Source organism: Bubalus kerabau, chromosome 2 (genome assembly GCF_029407905.1).
Source record: "Bubalus kerabau isolate K-KA32 ecotype Philippines breed swamp buffalo chromosome 2, PCC_UOA_SB_1v2, whole genome shotgun sequence".
Classification (NCBI taxonomy): domain Eukaryota; kingdom Metazoa; phylum Chordata; class Mammalia; order Artiodactyla; family Bovidae; genus Bubalus; species Bubalus kerabau.
In genome coordinates this window covers 164,958,109-164,974,881 of record NC_073625.1, presented here as the reverse complement: position 1 = coordinate 164,974,881, position 16,773 = coordinate 164,958,109, and the positions used below count along the sequence as shown (strand labels likewise).

General features: G+C 38.9%; 1 long non-coding RNA gene across 1 annotated transcript; it reads left to right on the top strand.

Moving 5' to 3' along the window:
- The first annotated feature begins 11,573 nt into the window (after nt 1-11,573).
- Nucleotides 11,574-15,812, top strand: LOC129644979 (uncharacterized). Its single transcript, XR_008711098.1, has 3 exons — nt 11,574-11,684; nt 14,424-14,720; nt 15,189-15,812. It is a non-coding gene; the product is annotated as an uncharacterized LOC129644979 (long non-coding RNA).
- The last annotated feature ends 961 nt before the right edge of the window (nt 15,813-16,773 follow it).

Below are 16,773 nucleotides of genomic sequence, written 5' to 3'. Positions count from 1 at the left end.
AACAATGGTCCACATGAAAAAAAAAATTATCTTAAACAAATAGGAATATTGACACATAAATTTGTATGTGGTAAATCTACTGAAATCTAATTATAAAGAGTACTTCAACAAGTATTGAGATCAGTTGAGGAAATTTGAAGTGTGCAATACTTACGAAGGACACAATACAGTGAAATAGATATTCTGGGACGTCTAAGCCCAGTCTTAAGAAGACTAACAATTTTTTACTTCTTTGCTGTTAAAATGATCCCTCTTGGAATGCTTGAGACCACCATGTTATGAGGCAGCCCAAGTCAACCACACAAAGAACTAAGGTGCCCTGAAGAGACACCTGAACTGAGCCTGGTCCCCAGGCAGGCTGCCAGTTTAATGCAGCCACATGGGCAATTCCAGGCAGAACCAACTGCCCATTCAACCTTAATTATCATGATAAATAGTAAGTTAGGTTGTGTTTAAATTACATTTTGGTGTGTTCTGCTACTCAGCAGTAAACTATTGAAATGTTGAAACATATTAATGCTCATAAAGATAATATTTAGTATATTATTACTACTATTCAGAAGTCTTGTAAAAGGATAATGACATTTATTTAGACAAAATTGTCAGCAGGAAACTTTTGGTTACATGGGAAATGGGAATAAGGATGGGATGATGAAGAAATTCTCTTTCATTCTTTATAGATTTCTATCTTTATTAGGTAAAATTAAAACTTCAGTTCTTCAGTTCCAACCTGGAAAATCATTGCTGCTATGAATGGTTGAAATCTCCCAGGTGAAATCTGATTCACTCAATTGTTTATTTCTTATTCAACCTAGAACCTTGCTTCCATCAAATGGCTTTTAAATACATGACTTGTCATATTCTTGCTTTTCTTCCTGACTTGCAACTTTGTGTAATTGCTATCTAAGTAGACATTGCAGTAATCACTTACCAGATTTCTAGATAGAGCACCTTCTCTAAGCAAAAATGTGTATGTTCCAACCCTCTTTCACTTCCCTGCCACCCCCATACATCTGGAATTTTAACTTTCCTCATTTATTTTAAACAGAAGAGAGATGTTCGTGGAGACATCTCTTCCCTAAAAATGATTTTCTTTCCTTCTTCCGCGCAGCAGTTAGCCCCTTGGGAAATTTTTTAATTCATTTTCTCAATAAGGGAATCTTGTTTCTCTGAGGGCATCATCATTTCTCTGAAATGCTAAGGGAACATAGGAAGGCCTCATATTTGCAAATAAAACTTTCAAAACCCAAAACTTGAGAAAAGAAAGAAGTGAAGTCGCTTAGTCGTGTCCAGCTCTTTGTGACCCCATGGACTGTAGCCTACCAGGCTCCTCCGTCCATGGAGTTTTCCAGGCAAGAGTCCTGGAGTGGGTTTCCATTTCCTTCTCCAGGGGATCTTCCCAACCCCAGGGATCAAACCCGGGTCTCCCGCATTGCAGGCAGACACTTTACTGTCTGAGCCACCAGGGAAGCCCCTATCAGAAAAGATGGCATATGGAACCCAGCTAGTGTCGCCTCTTCCTAATCCATGCTTATATGACAGTGAAGAATGTTTTTCATTGTTATTCTTTAAGGTTTGCACGTGTGCTCAGTCGCTTCAGTCATGTCTGACTCTTTGTGATCCCATGGACTATAGCCCACCAGGTTCCTCTGTCCATGGAATTCTCCAGGCCAGAATACTGGAGTAACCATTTCCTCCTCCAGGGTATCTTCTCTACCCAGGGATCGAACCCAAGTCTCTTATGTCTCGTGAATTGGCAGGCAGGTTCTTTACCACTAGCACCACCTGATCACAAAGCTGTGGACAATAAGATAGGAGACAACAAAATGCTATAACAAGTGGCAACCAAGGATGCAGGCAGCAAAGAACTGAATCCTGAGTGAGTTCGTTTCCTAAGACTGCTGTAACAAAGTACCATAAACTGGGTGGCTTAAACAACAGAAATTTATCTCCGTGAAGTTCTGGAGGCCAGAAGTCCAAGATCAGGGTGTGGACAAGGTTGTTTCTTTCTGAGAGCTGTGGAAGATAATCTCTTCCCTGCTCCTCTGCTAGCTTCTGGTGGTTTTCAGGCAATCTTTGGAGTTTCTAGGCTTGTGGAAGCATGACCCAATCTCTGCCTTCATCTTCACATCATGTTCTCCCTGTGTACATGGCTCTATATACAAATTTCTCCTTTTAATAAGGACACCAGTCATCTTGGATTAGGGCCCACTCTCATGACCTCATCTTAACAAAGACCTTGTTTCCGAATAAGGTCACACTCTGAGATACTGGAGATAGGGCTCCAATGTATGAAACTTGGAGGGGGGGGGATCACAAATCAACACAACACTGAGCCTACCATGGGAAAGCTGAGACCCAAAGCAATTTACAACACAAAATCTCCCAGAGTTCCACAAATGTGTCACCGGCAGTCTCTGGAAGTGGAGGTGAAGGAACCAGACTGCAATTAGCAGGATGGGATCAAAGCTGGGTAAGCAACTAGGAAATTGAACTTACCCCACCCTTGCTAGAGGCTAATTCTCTGGAGCTGAGCTGTCCAATAGGGTAGCCACTTGCCAAATGTGGCTAATTAAATTTAAATGCTAACTAACTAAAATTAAATAAAATTAAGCATTCAGCTCCTTAGTCACACTAGCTGTGTTTCAAGTGCCTAAGCCTCGTGTGGTAAGTGATTATCGTATTGGAAAGCATAGATATAGCACATTTCCATTACTGTATAATAGAAAGTTCGACTGGACAGCTCTGCTCTGGAGAAAAGAGCTGCTCTTGGGGGAGGACAGCTGCAGTTGAATATAGAAGCACATACTAGAGAGATGGGGACAGAGTGTAGACTGTGCTACTGGATACTAAGAAACACCTGACCCCACAGCCCTCTTCCTCCACGCGATCCACCAAATCATGCCCCCGGGGAACAATGCAAAGCATCAATTCATACCTCTGACTCAAAACCAAAAAGCGTGTATCTTCAGTGTCCTCCTTCTAGGAGGCAAGACGAAAAGTGAGGACACATAAGCTCACTTTTTCTCTATTCACTACTGCATTTGACACACATTTTCTCATTTAATTCTCATAACAACTCAAAGTGATGGGTATTACTCTCATTTAAAGATAAGAAAACTGAGTCTCAAGAAGGCTGAGACATTTGCCCAAGTTGCCTTGTTTGTAAATGTAAATTTAGGACAGTTTGAACCGAAAGCCCACCTTTTGCTTCTACTATACTATACTGCCCGCCTGAATGACTGGTTGCTTCCCTAACTTGGTATCAGCAAGTCTCTAACCGTCTCTAGGTCTAATTTTCTCTCCAGTGTCAAATATATTAAAGAACATCTACTCTATAAGATCATCTAAGAGAGAGCTGAAAGATTTTAAATGAGGTAACTTATAAAAGTTTATTAAAATGTCTGCCTCTCTGTACAGGGGCTTCCCCAACACCTCAGTGGGTAAAGAAACTGCCTTCAATCCAGGAGACACAGGAGGTGCAGTTTTGATCCCTGGGTCAGGAAGATCCCCTGGAGTAAGAAATGGCAATCCACTTCAGTGTTCTCGTCCGGACAATTCTATGGACAGAGGAGCCTGATGGGCTATAGTCCAAACGGTCATAAAGAGTCAGACACAATGGCATGAGCACAAGACAAAGCATCTCTGTACAATCCATCCTTCGGTCCATATAGGAAATCCCCCCAAAGAAGACTACACATGCAGTTTTAGAAGGCTTAACAGAGCTTCAAGAGATATTTGGGTTGCTTTATACCATCTTATCACTTTTGAACACATTCTAGCCACATTTAGAGCCAGAACTTCAACTACTACTTCCTGTCTTCCTAAAATAAAGTTTGTAATTTGATCTAGTACTTAACCGAGGGCAAGGTTCATGGATAAAGTTCTATGAATGTTGAATGATGAATAAATCAATCATTCAACTGATGAATCAATCAATCATTTCTTAAATCAATTTTTAGATTCTAGCAAACTGTGAGACTCTCTAACCAATGTATAAAACCCTCCTTTTTGTACATGCTACCTTGGTGTATTATTTTGAAACTCCAAACTATACAGGGCCATTAGGAGCTCCAACAGAGGCTTAGGTCTTCTACAAGAGATTCAGCAATAATAATCAGGCATCTAGTATTTTATTTCTATTACAGAAGGCTTGGAATTTAAGTAGGTCTCACTATAGACACGGCTGCATCTCAACAGGGACAAAGGAGTCTTCTCCATTTTTACTTCTTCTCCATCTTTACCTTTGCCATAGAACATACAGATGGTCACAGAGTATTTTACTGCTGTGCAAAGTACTGTCCTGACTGCTAACACTGAAACAGCCCAGAGACTTCCCTGTTGGCCAAGAGCATTGGGAGTGGCACTCCTTAACCAGGTTTATCCTTAATGACAAGATTAACTGTAAAACTTCCCTGTAACACACTTTATAAAGGATGATGACTTGCGTCATTGCATGTTCAATGGAGCCCATTTCTAAGTGGATGTGAATTTGTCTGGAGTTCTTTGGTATTTTGGCATCTATATGGTTAATTCTTACAGGCATTTGTTTCTATATTAAGAAATTAATTGATTGCTAATGAAATATTTTCAAACGTTATTTAGAAGGAAAGAGTTTCCTGATTTCTTTCTACAGCAGGATGTGGTGTCTAAAAAATTGGATTTTCTTTAGCTTAAATGTATCTTGTTTTAATTGCAATTTTTCTTGAGGTAATTATAGATCCATATGCAATTGTAAGAAACAGAAGAAATCTGCATACCCTTTACCCAGTTCGAACATACCTTTTTAATTGACTTCAGAAGTCAATACTTCTGACTTCTGAGTCAGTGTTATTGATGCTCTTTGTGTACATGAAAAGTGCAAACAACTTGGTCAATTATTAATACTTAGTCCTCATTTTCTAATATTTAAAAGAACGTGCTCAGTCTCATCCAACTCTTTGTGACCCCACCAGGCTTCTCTGTCCATGGGATTTTCCAGGCAAGAATACTAGAGCAGGTTGCCATTCCTTCTCCAGTGTACCTTCCTGACCCAGGGATTGAATCCATGTCTCCTCCTGCATTGGCAGGCAGATTCTTTACCACTGAGCCACCTTGGAAGCCAAATATAAAAGAACAAGTTGTACTAACTGATTTGTAAGAGTTCAACCAGTCTGATATCCTATCAGAATCTGAGATTAAGACCTCTGACAAACCATGACCACGTTTCTGTACAGCCCACAAGAATGATTTTTATATTTTGGTGGTTGAGAAAAAAATCAAAAGGATACAACTTTTTGTGACATGAAAATTACACAAATTTCAAATTTCAGCATCCATAATAAAGTTTTATTGGAAAAAGCCATGCTCACTCATTTACATATTTTCTATGTCTGCTTTCATGTTAAAATAGCTATGATAGAGACCGTATGTCCCCCAAAGCCTAAAATATTTATTGGCCCTTCACAAAAAAAGTTTGCTGACACTTCCTTTAAACCAGTCTTGCTTTTTAACCTAGGAATGCCAATTCTAGAGATTCATCTGAAAGAAAAATCACTAGAGGATTCATGACATAAAATGTTACCTTCACCTGATGGAAAAATATAGTCATTAAAAATCGTGTTTTATGAGAGTATTGCATGATTTTGGAAATGCTCACAATACATTGTTCAAGAACATGCTCATGTTCTTTTTAAATCTATATTTTTGTAGGAGAAAAAAAAAAACTCTCCATGTATTTATATGCATAGAAAAAGACACCTGCCAAAGCTCTCAGTGCTAGTCTTGGATGTAGGGGTTTTGAGTGATTTCTATTTTCCTTTTTATTGCATTTTGCATTTTCTAATGTTTTATAATAACTATGTTTTACTTTATTTCATCTGAAAAAAAATTTGTTTTATACTAAATTGTTTACTTGCACTACTTCTAGCTGAACAGTCATTTATAGATACTCTGAGCAGAAAATTAATATGTTTCCTTATAGTTTGCCAAAAGTCATCAGAATGTAAAACAGGAAAATCTAAGCAAGAAGGAACTGAAATTCTAATTTCTTACCTCATAATACTTTATAGCTATAATCAAGCTGGTTATGGGGCAGTTTTATATTCTCTTTAAAATAAAGTTGGGTTTTGAGATGCCATCATTAACAAAATCTTTAAAATCTGAATATTGTTAGAGAAGCAACATTTTTTAAATACTTAAAGTGAAAATACATGATCAACTGCTTTGGAAAACAATTTGCAAACTTCTAGTAAAATTGAAAATGCACATATCATTCTCTAGTGTATCCATTTCTAGGTATATAATCTAGAAAAATTCTCTTACATGTGCTTAAGGATAAAAAATCAGGGCAAAGATGTTCATAAACACATTTTAAAAGAGAACTTGGAAACATTCTATAGATCCATGGTTAGGAAAACGCATGAATAATAATAATCTCATATAGCAGATAGAATGAATGAACTATATCTACATCATCATGATTAGATCTGAAAAAGTAAATGTTGAATGAAAAAGGAACAAAAGGATATATATAGTATAATATTTATGGAACAGTGTTAAAAATCACAATAAAAATATTATATATATTGTTTCATTATATATAAAACCAGAAAAATAAATGAAAATATAAACTTAAAAAAATACACACCAGATCTGTGATAGCATTTAGAGGGAAGAGGGAATGAGGACCGGGGAAATGCAAGGAGATTGCAATTTTATTCATAAAATTTCATTCATCTCCAAAACAAACAATTAACTTAGACATATATGATACAAAGTGAACTTCTATATATTTGCTTATATTTTATATAACTTAAAAATTTTTTTCCTCAGTCCTACTTTAACAGCCCAAGGAAGATAGGATGGGTAAAGTCTACAGACTGTGATAGTAGAAAAGTGAAAAGGATCTCTAATAACAGATGGCACTGACTTATCTCACAGTTCATTGTAACTATTTTGAATTCCTATCTTATAAGGACGTTCTTCTGGGGCTTTATCTCTAGCCTGTAATATCCACGGAAGTCAAGCACTTTCTGTGGTTTTACATTAGAACCAGAGCTTTCTCCACCAACTCAGTGACGCTTCAAAGTTCAATGACACTGACCATGGTAGTCATTACAACTCTTTAAAATAACTAGAGAAGGGGAAGGGGTTTCGTTATAAAACACCAAGATGACGTCTCACAAATAAAACAAGAATCATAAAGGTTCTGGGGAAAAAAATAGCTAATTGTTGGTTATTAAGGAGGTAATCCTGGAGAAGGAAATGGCAACCCACTCCAGTGTTCTTACTTGGAGAATCCCATGGACAGAGGGGTCTGGGGGACTACAGTCCATGGGGTCGCAAAGAGTCAGACACGACCGAATCGACTGAGCACATATGCAAGGAGGCAATTCACAGACTCTATTCCCATACCAATTATTAATATTGGCTTTCATAACATCTGCAGTTCATCTACATTTTATCCAATTCTGTACAAAAATTTTTGAATTACTCCCTCTATATATATAATATATATTATATATAATATAAATTTTTTTTAAATTTTATTTTAAACTTTACATAATTGTATTAGTTTTGCCAAATATCAAAATGAATCCGCCACAGGTATACATGTGTTCCCCATCCTGAACCCTCCTCCCTCCTCCCTCCCCATTCCATCCCTCTGGGTCGTCCCAGTGCACCAGCCCCAAGCATCCAGTATCGTGCATCGAACCTGGACTGGCAACTCGTTTCATACATGATATTTTACATGTTTCAATGCCATTCTCCCAAATCTTCCCACCCTCTCCCTCTCTCACAGAGTCCATAAGACTGTTCTATACATCAGTGTCTCTTTTGCTGTCTCGTACACAGGGTTATTGTTACCATCTTTCTAAATTCCATATATATGCGTTAGTATACTGTATTGGTGTTTTTCTTTCTGGCTTACTTCACTCTGTATAATAGGCTCCAGTTTCATCCACCTCATTAGAACTGATTCAAATGTATTCTTTTTAATGGCTGAGTAATACTCCATTGTGTATATGTACCACAGCTTTCTTATCCATTCATCTGCTGATGGACATCTAGGTTGCTTCCATGTCCTGGCTATTATAAACAGTGCTGTGATGAACATTGGGGTACACGTGTCTCTTTCCCTTCTGGTTTCCTCAGTGTGTATGCCCAGCAGTGGGATTGCTGGATCATAAGGCAGGTCTATTTCCAGTTTTTTAAGGAATCTCCACACTGTTCTCCATAGTGGCTGTACTAGTTTGCATTCCCACCAACAGTGTAAGAGGGTTCCCTTTTCTCCACACCCTCTCCAGCATTTATTACTTGTAGACTTTTGGATTGCAGCCATTCTGACTGGTGTGAAATGGTACCTCATAGTGATTTTGATTTGCATTTCTCTGATAATGAGTGATGTTGAGCATCTTTTCATGTGTTTGTTAGCCATCTGGATGTCTTCTTTGGAGAAATGTCTATTTAGTTTTTTGGCCCATTTTTTGATTGGGTCATTTATTTTTCTGGAGTTGAGCTGTAGGAGTTGCTTGTATATTCTCGAGATTAGTTGTTTGTATAGATTCAATGCAGTCCCTATCAAGCTACCAACAGCATTCTTCACAGAGCTAGAACAAATAATTTCACAATTTGTATGGAAATACAAAAAACCTCGAATAGCCAAAGCAATCTTGAGAAAGAAGAATGGAACTGGAGGAATCAACCTACCTGACTTCAGGCTCTACTACAAAGCCACAGTTATCAAGACAGTATGGTACTGGCACAAAGACAGAAATATAGATCAATGGAACAAAATAGAAAGCCCAGAGATAAATCCACGCACATATGGACACCTTATCTTTGACAAAGGAGGCAAGAATATACAATGGATTAAAGACAATCTCTTTAACAAGTGGTGCTGGGAAATCTGGTCAACCACTTGTAAAAGAATGAAACTAGAACACTTTCTAACACCATACACAAAAATAAACTCAAAATGGATTAAAGATCTCAACGTTAAGACCAGAAACTATAAAACTCCTAGAGGAGAACATAGGCAAAACACTCTCCAACATACATCACAGCAGGATCCTCTATGACCCACCTCCCAGAATATTGGAAATAAAAGCAAAAATAAACAAATGGGACCTAATTAACCTTAAAAGCTTCTGCACATCAAAGGAAACTATTAGCAAGGTGAAAAGACAGCCTTCAGAATGGGAGAAGATAATAGCAAATGAAGCAACTGACAAACAACTAATATAAATTTTTAAATGTTTCTTTCATTAAAATACATAAATATATATAAAACTATAGTTATCACAAATATATATAGCTATATAGTTACATATATATATGTAACTATATCTAACTGACTCAATGGACATGGTTTTGAGCAAGTTCTGGGAGTTGGTAATGGACAGGAAGGCCTGGTGTACTGCAGTCCATGGGGTTGCAAAGAGTCTGACACAACTGAGACTGAACTGAACTGATATCTAATTGAACTATATAGTTCATACATATAAACTGAACTATATAGTTTTATATATTTATATATACATACTTGTGTATAAACTATATATACAAATATATAAGTATATTTTAATAAATTTATATTAACTGAGTAGTTAAGAAGCACAACTGTTAGATTCAGAATGCCTGGGTTCAAATTCAGATTATCCCATTTACTCTTTATGTGACTTTAGGGAAATAATTTAGCTTTTTAAAATAATTTTATCAGTTTAGCTATTTAGCCTTTACATACAGTTCTCACCTCTAAAATGGGAATAATAATAGTACCTGACTTCACAAGGCAATTACACAGATTAAATGAGTTAATATAAATAAAGTGCAAAACAAAAACATTCAGTAGACATTGGAACCTTGTATACTCCTTCAATGCATTCATTCACACGGATACCACGCACTCAGTAGGCACCCAGTAATACTGATGATAATGAACATGTAACAGCCCAAACTTAGACATGAAATCCATTAAGTTACTACAAAATCAGACTCAACCCAGTAGATTGCTTTATATCTACTCTTGCACATTAAGGCCCCATCCTTCTTGATACTTGATGTCACAATAGAGCCGAGCTGTCACGGTCTGCTTCTGTAATGCTACAGAGCGAGACAGACGCTTCCCTGGGCTGTGACTTTCAGGAGGCACCCAGCTCTGCAAAGATAAAGTGCCGATTCCCCCCACCATGAACCAATATGCTACTGCTGCTAAGTCGCTTCAGTCGTGTCTGACTCTGTGCGACCCCACAGACAGCAGCCCACCAGGCTCCCCCGTCCCTGGGATTCTCCAGGCAAGAACACTGGAGTGGGTTGCCATTTCCTTCTCCAATGCATGAAAGTGAAAAGTGAAAGTGAAGTCGCTCAGTCGTGTCCGACCCTCAGCGACCCCATGGACTGCAGCCCACCAGGCTCCTCCGTCCATAGGATTTTCCAGGCAAGAGTACTTGAGTGGAGTGCCATTGCCTTCTCTGCGAACCAGTATAGACAACAACAAGATGGCCGAACCATCATAAAATTGAACTGCCGATTTAGCATTCTCAGCTCTGAACCTAACCATCCCCCCTCCTTTCATCTTCTCATATAGCTGTTGTCTGCTGATTTAATTTTTCCTTTTGGTCTTTCCTAGTCCCACATGCCTACTTTAAACTGCAATGCATTTCCACGCGGAATCAGAGGGCCAGCTGCTTTCCAACGCATGCGCCATACAAAGTCCCATCATTACAGACCAAATCAGGGCACTTCCAAAATAAGAATGCTAAGTACGTAGTCACAAGGTCAGCCTCTGGGGCACCAGATTTTCAGCTCTAAAAATTACAGTTTAATATTAGTTGACATCCAGGTATATGGTTTGCTCACTGTAAGTAGCCTTATGCTACATATAATTGAAATCTACCAGGCATGGTAAATTTTCAGAAGGTATTTAAGATATATACTGGTAATTGTGTATGCCTGTTTTAATCATTGTAACCATGGTTTCCAAAAATCTGCAGCCTTCTAGGGAGGTTTCTTTGACAGCAACACAAAATAAAAGTGACAAGAATATTCCACTACTGAAAAATAGAAAATAAATTTTTGTATCTTAACGTTTTAACATGTCTACTTTGATTCTGTCGAACAGCACATTCGTATTTCTCAATCAGAAGTAGGAGGATTAAAAATAATTTAGAGTTTTATTAAAATAACACCAACTCCCTCTCAAAAAATAAATATTTTAGCTTTTATAACTGCATTGAAATCACTTAGTAATTAGCTCAAGTCTTAGTTTATCTGACTCCTTGGGATCTGAAAATTGCCAGTTGTATCTCCCTTTGATTTAGACACACTTTTCTCTCAGATCTTATTTAGAAAGGTTGTTTTTGTTTTTACCATTCAAACCATCTTATTTCATGTGGCACATTCTGCTAGCCAAGCCACATGACATTTTTACATCCAACCTTCAGTCATCAGTGAAGGCTACAAAGAAAAATAAGCCATTAAAGAGAAGGAAGTAATTAGCTTTTATTAGAGAACACTGAGGTGATTACACCCTTTGGTTTCCAGAGGTGTGGCTTGCTCATCTTATTTTTAGCAGCAATAAACACACATCTCTTCCTATATTGCCACTGTCGAGGTAGAACTGGTATTCGAAGTATTTTCCACTTGGAGATTTGCATAGAGAAGATCAACAATGCAGTCTGAGGCATATGGAGGAAAAGGAGGTTTGTTCATTTGTTTGTTTTTCCTTCCCGAAGGCTGTAAGATAGGAATAAAAAACACAGTCTCTGATGAAGTCAGCTTTCAAAACTTCTCTGATTCTGGGTCCAGACCTTCCTGTGCAAAATAACAAGCATTGACCAGCACTGCAGTGTCTCTTGCCTTGTCTGATGCTGAGTCTGTACAAGAAGGTAACCACTTGAGCTGTGAACTCTGTAACAGCAAGGATCCTAAACTTCCAGTTAAGGTCAGGAACCTCTAACTTCAAAATTTAGACTAGGGTAGAAAATGTTACATTGTAGCTCTTTCTTTTGAGTAGTTTAAGCTGGTTTCCTGTGTAAGAATGGAGTTCTTACTTGATAATATCACAAGCTCCTTTTTCTAAAGGAATAGTGCTTACAGATACATTCGTCATGGGTTCTTATCTGAGCTGAAAAAAAGAAAGCCTGATATAAATGGCAAGAATGGATCAAAGGTTAGGGCAAACATAGAGTGATGTGGAGCCCTTAATTACCATGCTGAGCCCCAAAACATGATTTGAGAGGTGGTGACTAACAGAGAGTTTCACGTTCCTCTGGCAGGCAGAGTAGATCCCCTTGTCATGATGGGGAAACTTCCAGGCATGACCCTCCCTCTTGCTCAACCCTGGTGTGGTAGGGACCTCCCTCTTCTGGTCATTAGGCCATGAGGAGGGATGCTGCCTGTATGTTCCAGGAGAGTAGGGGTAGGTGGGACCTATATTCTGAGCCTCTTGCCAAGGAGACAAAATCTTCCAGGTCTGTCTGCCTTCCCCTTCAGTTCTAACTTACCTTGTGACTTATCTAAGTCACATAATTCCTTGGGCACCCGTCCCCGCTTCTCCGTTCCTCCTTCCCCCTTCCTCCTCCTCATTCCCTTCCATATCATTCTATCTATTTATGTTTTTGTGAAGGATGACAAAGACACATACAGTCATTTTGTTAAAATACAAAATGCCCTGAGGTTAAATGATGACTGAACAAGAAATAAAAATCAAACTAGCAAAGCATAATTGTCTTTTAATCTTCACGTGAACTAGCTTGCTCAATCTCAAAATTAGTGATTTCAGATGTTAATTTAACAATGCCTCAGACCCTTGGGCTTGATACTGCTATTTTATAAAGGAGTAATTTGCCTAATGGGCACCAACAAGTTAGCAGTAGAGTCAGTGAAAAGCCTCCAGGACTTCCCCTCTGGCTGGATTAGCAGCTTGATGGTCATCTTCACGTTGCTTTAGACAGAAACCTTCTGCTCCACGCTCTAGTGGCTCAGAGGTCTGCCCTCAAGTTACAAGAGCTAGGCTACAGAAAAAGTCTGTAGCCACATGTTACTAGCCTGGAGATGTCTTCCAGCCTTGGGGGTGGTGACTTTGAGATATATATATGTATATATATATACATATGTATGCATACATATATTTATAATAAGTATATACGTGAAATTCCTTGGTGGCTCAGTGGTAAAGAATCTGCCTGTGATACAGGAGACCCAGGTTCAATCGCTGGGTGGGAAAGATCCCCTGGAGGAGGGCATGGCAGTCCACTCCAGTACTCTTGCCTAGAGAGTCTCATGGACTGAGGAGCCTGGTGAGCTACAGTCCATAGGGTCAATAAAGAGTCAGACACAACTGAAGCAACTGGGCATGCATACATGTATATACACATATGAATTTTTGCAATTCAGTAATAAGGAGACAACTGAATAGAAAATGGGTAAAAGATTTGAACAGATACTTCACAAAATATGATATATACAAGTGGACAATGAGTATAAAAGAAACATCGTTAATCATCAGAGAAATTCGAATTAAAACCCCAAGGATATATCACTTTATATCCATTTGAGGGGGCTTCCCAGGTGGTGCTAGTGGTGAAGAACCTCCCTGCCAGTGCAGGAGACATGAGAGACATGGATTTGATTCTTGGGTGGGAAAGATTCCCTGGAGGAGGGCATAGCAACCCACTCCAGTATTCTTGCCTGGAGAATCCATGGCAGAGGGGTCTGGTGGGCTACAATCCATAGTGTTGCAAAGACTCAGACATGACTGAACAACTTAGAGGGGTTGAAATTAAAAAGACTCACAATGTAAGATGTTGCCAAGTTTTATAGAACAATTCAAATCCTCATACAGTGCTTGTGGGATTGTACATGGTACAATCTCTAGAGAAAATAACTTGACAGTTTCTGCCAAAGTATTTGTATGACCTAGCAGTTCCACTCCTAGGTATTTACCCAAGAGAAATGAAAACATGTCCACACAAAGACTTGTACACAAAGGTTCATAGCAGTCATTTTCTGTGATAGGCATCCTCTAACATGGGTCCCAATGAGCCCCATCTCTTAGAATTCACACCTTTGTTCATACTGTCTCCTGGACTGTGGGCTGAAGCTATGACTTACCTCTAACAAAGAGAATAAGGCTGCAGCAACGTGGATGGGCCTGGAGATTATCATAATTAAGTTAAGTCAAACAGAGAAAGGCAAATATTATATGATATTGTTTATATGTGGAAGCTTTAAAAAGTGATACAAATGAACTTACTTATAAAACAGAGACCATAGACATAGAAAACAAACTTATGGTTACCAAAGGGGAAAGAGGGGGAGGGATAAATTAGGAGGTTAGGATTAACAAATACACACTATTATATATAAAATAGATGAACAACAAAGACCTACTATATAGCACATGGAACTATATTCAATATTTTGTAATAATCTATCAGGGAAAAACGTGATGCAAAGAGCCAACTCATTGGAAAAGACCCTGATGCTGGGAAAGACTGAAGACAGGAGGAGACGACAGAGGACGAGATGGTTGGATGGCATCACCAACTCAATGGACGTGAGTTTGAGCAAGCTCTGGGAGTTGGTAATGGACAGAGAAGAACCCATGCTACAGGCCATGGGGTCGCAAAGAGTCAGACATGACTGAGCCACTGAACAACAACAATAAGGGAAAATAATCTGAAAAGGAATATAATTGAATCACTGTGGTGCATGCCTGAAACTAACATGACATGGTAAATCAACTATATTTCAGTTAAAAAAAAGAGAAAACAAAAAAAAAAAAGAAAAGAAAAGGAGAGAAAAAATATGGCAAAACAGATGGGATTAGGCCACATAAATCCTGATTTTGGTATATCCTCCACTCTCTCCTGGTCTCTTCCCTGTTCGCTCTGGTGAAGCTCTGGTGAAGCCAGTGGGTGTGTTATAAGATTCCTTATGAACACGCCACATGTCGCAGGATTAAGGGAGGCCTCTGGCTGACATTCAGGGAGGAACTGAGGCTCTTGGTCCAGCAGCCTACAAGGAGCTATATCCTCCCAATAACATGGGCATTGGGACTCGTGGCCTGGCCAAACACCTCAAGTACAATTTTGTGAGGAGACCTTGAGGCAGAAGCACCCAGCTAAGCTAGACCCAAATTCCTGACCCACAGAAACTGTAACATAATATGTATTTCCCTTTTAAATCACCAAGTGTTATAGTAATTTTTTCCACAGCAATAGATAACTAATACATATTCATCATAGTCACTGAAGACAACAGAAGAACAATAAACATGCTGCTGAATATTCATACAATGGAATGCTACTTGGTAATAAGAAATAAACAGACTTCTGATATCTGTAACAATACAGATGAATCTAAAACAATTAAACTCATGAAAACAAATCACAAACAAAAGAGAATATACAGTATGATTCCATTTGTGTGAGAATCTAGAAAAGACTATATTTACAGTAACAGAGAACTGATCAGTGATTGCCCAGGGCCAGGAAGCAGAAATTGACTACAGAGGAGCAAAAAAAGGCTTCTGGAGTGATGAAAAGGTTTTATATCCTTTGTCACTAGAGATCTCTTCAAGAAAATTAGAGATACCAAGGGAACAGTTCATGCAAAGATGGGCACAATACAGGACAGGAATGGTATGGATCTAACAGAAGCAGAAGATATTAAGAAGAAGTGGCAAGATGTATACCTGTGGCGGATTCATTTTGATATTTGGCAAAACTAATACAGTTATGTAAAGTTTAAAAATAAAATAAAATTTAAAAAAAAAAAAAAAGAAGAAGTGGCAAGAATACACAGAAGAGCTATACAAAAAAGATCTTCATGACCCAGATAACCACGATGGTGTGATCACTCACCTAGAGCCAGACATCCTGGGATGCGAAGTCAAGTGGGCCTCCACTATGTACAAAGCTAGTAGAGGTGATGGAATTCCAGTTGAGCTATTTCAAACCTTAAAAGATGATGCTGTGAAAGTGCTGCACTCAACATGCCAGCAAATTTGGAAAACTCAGCAGTGGCCGCAGGATTGGAAAAGATCAGTTTTCATTCCAATCCCAAAGAAAGGCAATGCCAAAGAATGTTCAAACTGCCACACAATTGCACTCATCTCACATGCTAGAATGGAGAAGGCAATGGCACCCCACTCCAGTACTCTTGCCTGGAAAATCCCATGGATGGAGGAGCCTGGAAGGCTGCAATCCATGGGGTTACTGAGGGTTGGACATGACTGAGTGACTTCACTTTCAGTTTTCACTTTCATGCATTGGAGAAGGAAATGGCAACCCACTCCAGTGTTCTTGCCTGGAGAATCCAAGGGATGGGGGAGCCTGGTGGGCTGCCATCTATGGGGTCGCACAGAGTCGGACACGACTGAAGTGACTCAGCAGCAGCAGCACGTGCTAGAAAGGTAATGCTCAAAATTCTCCAAGCCAGGCTTCAACAGTACATGAACTGTGAACTTCCAGATGTTCAAGCTGGTTTTAGAAAAGGCAGAGGAACCAGAGATCAAATTGCCAACATCTGCTGGATCATAAAAAAGCAAGAGAGTACCAGAAAAAGATCTATTTCTTCTATATTGATTATACCAAAACCTTTGACTGTGTAGATCACAAAAAAGTGTGGAAAATTCTTCAAGAGTTGGGAATACTAGACCACCTCACCTGCCTCCTGAGAAATCTGTATGCAGTTCAAGAAGCAATAGTTAGAACTGGACATGGAACAACAGACTGGTTCCAAATTGGGAAAGGGATACATCAAGGCTGTATATTGTCACCATGT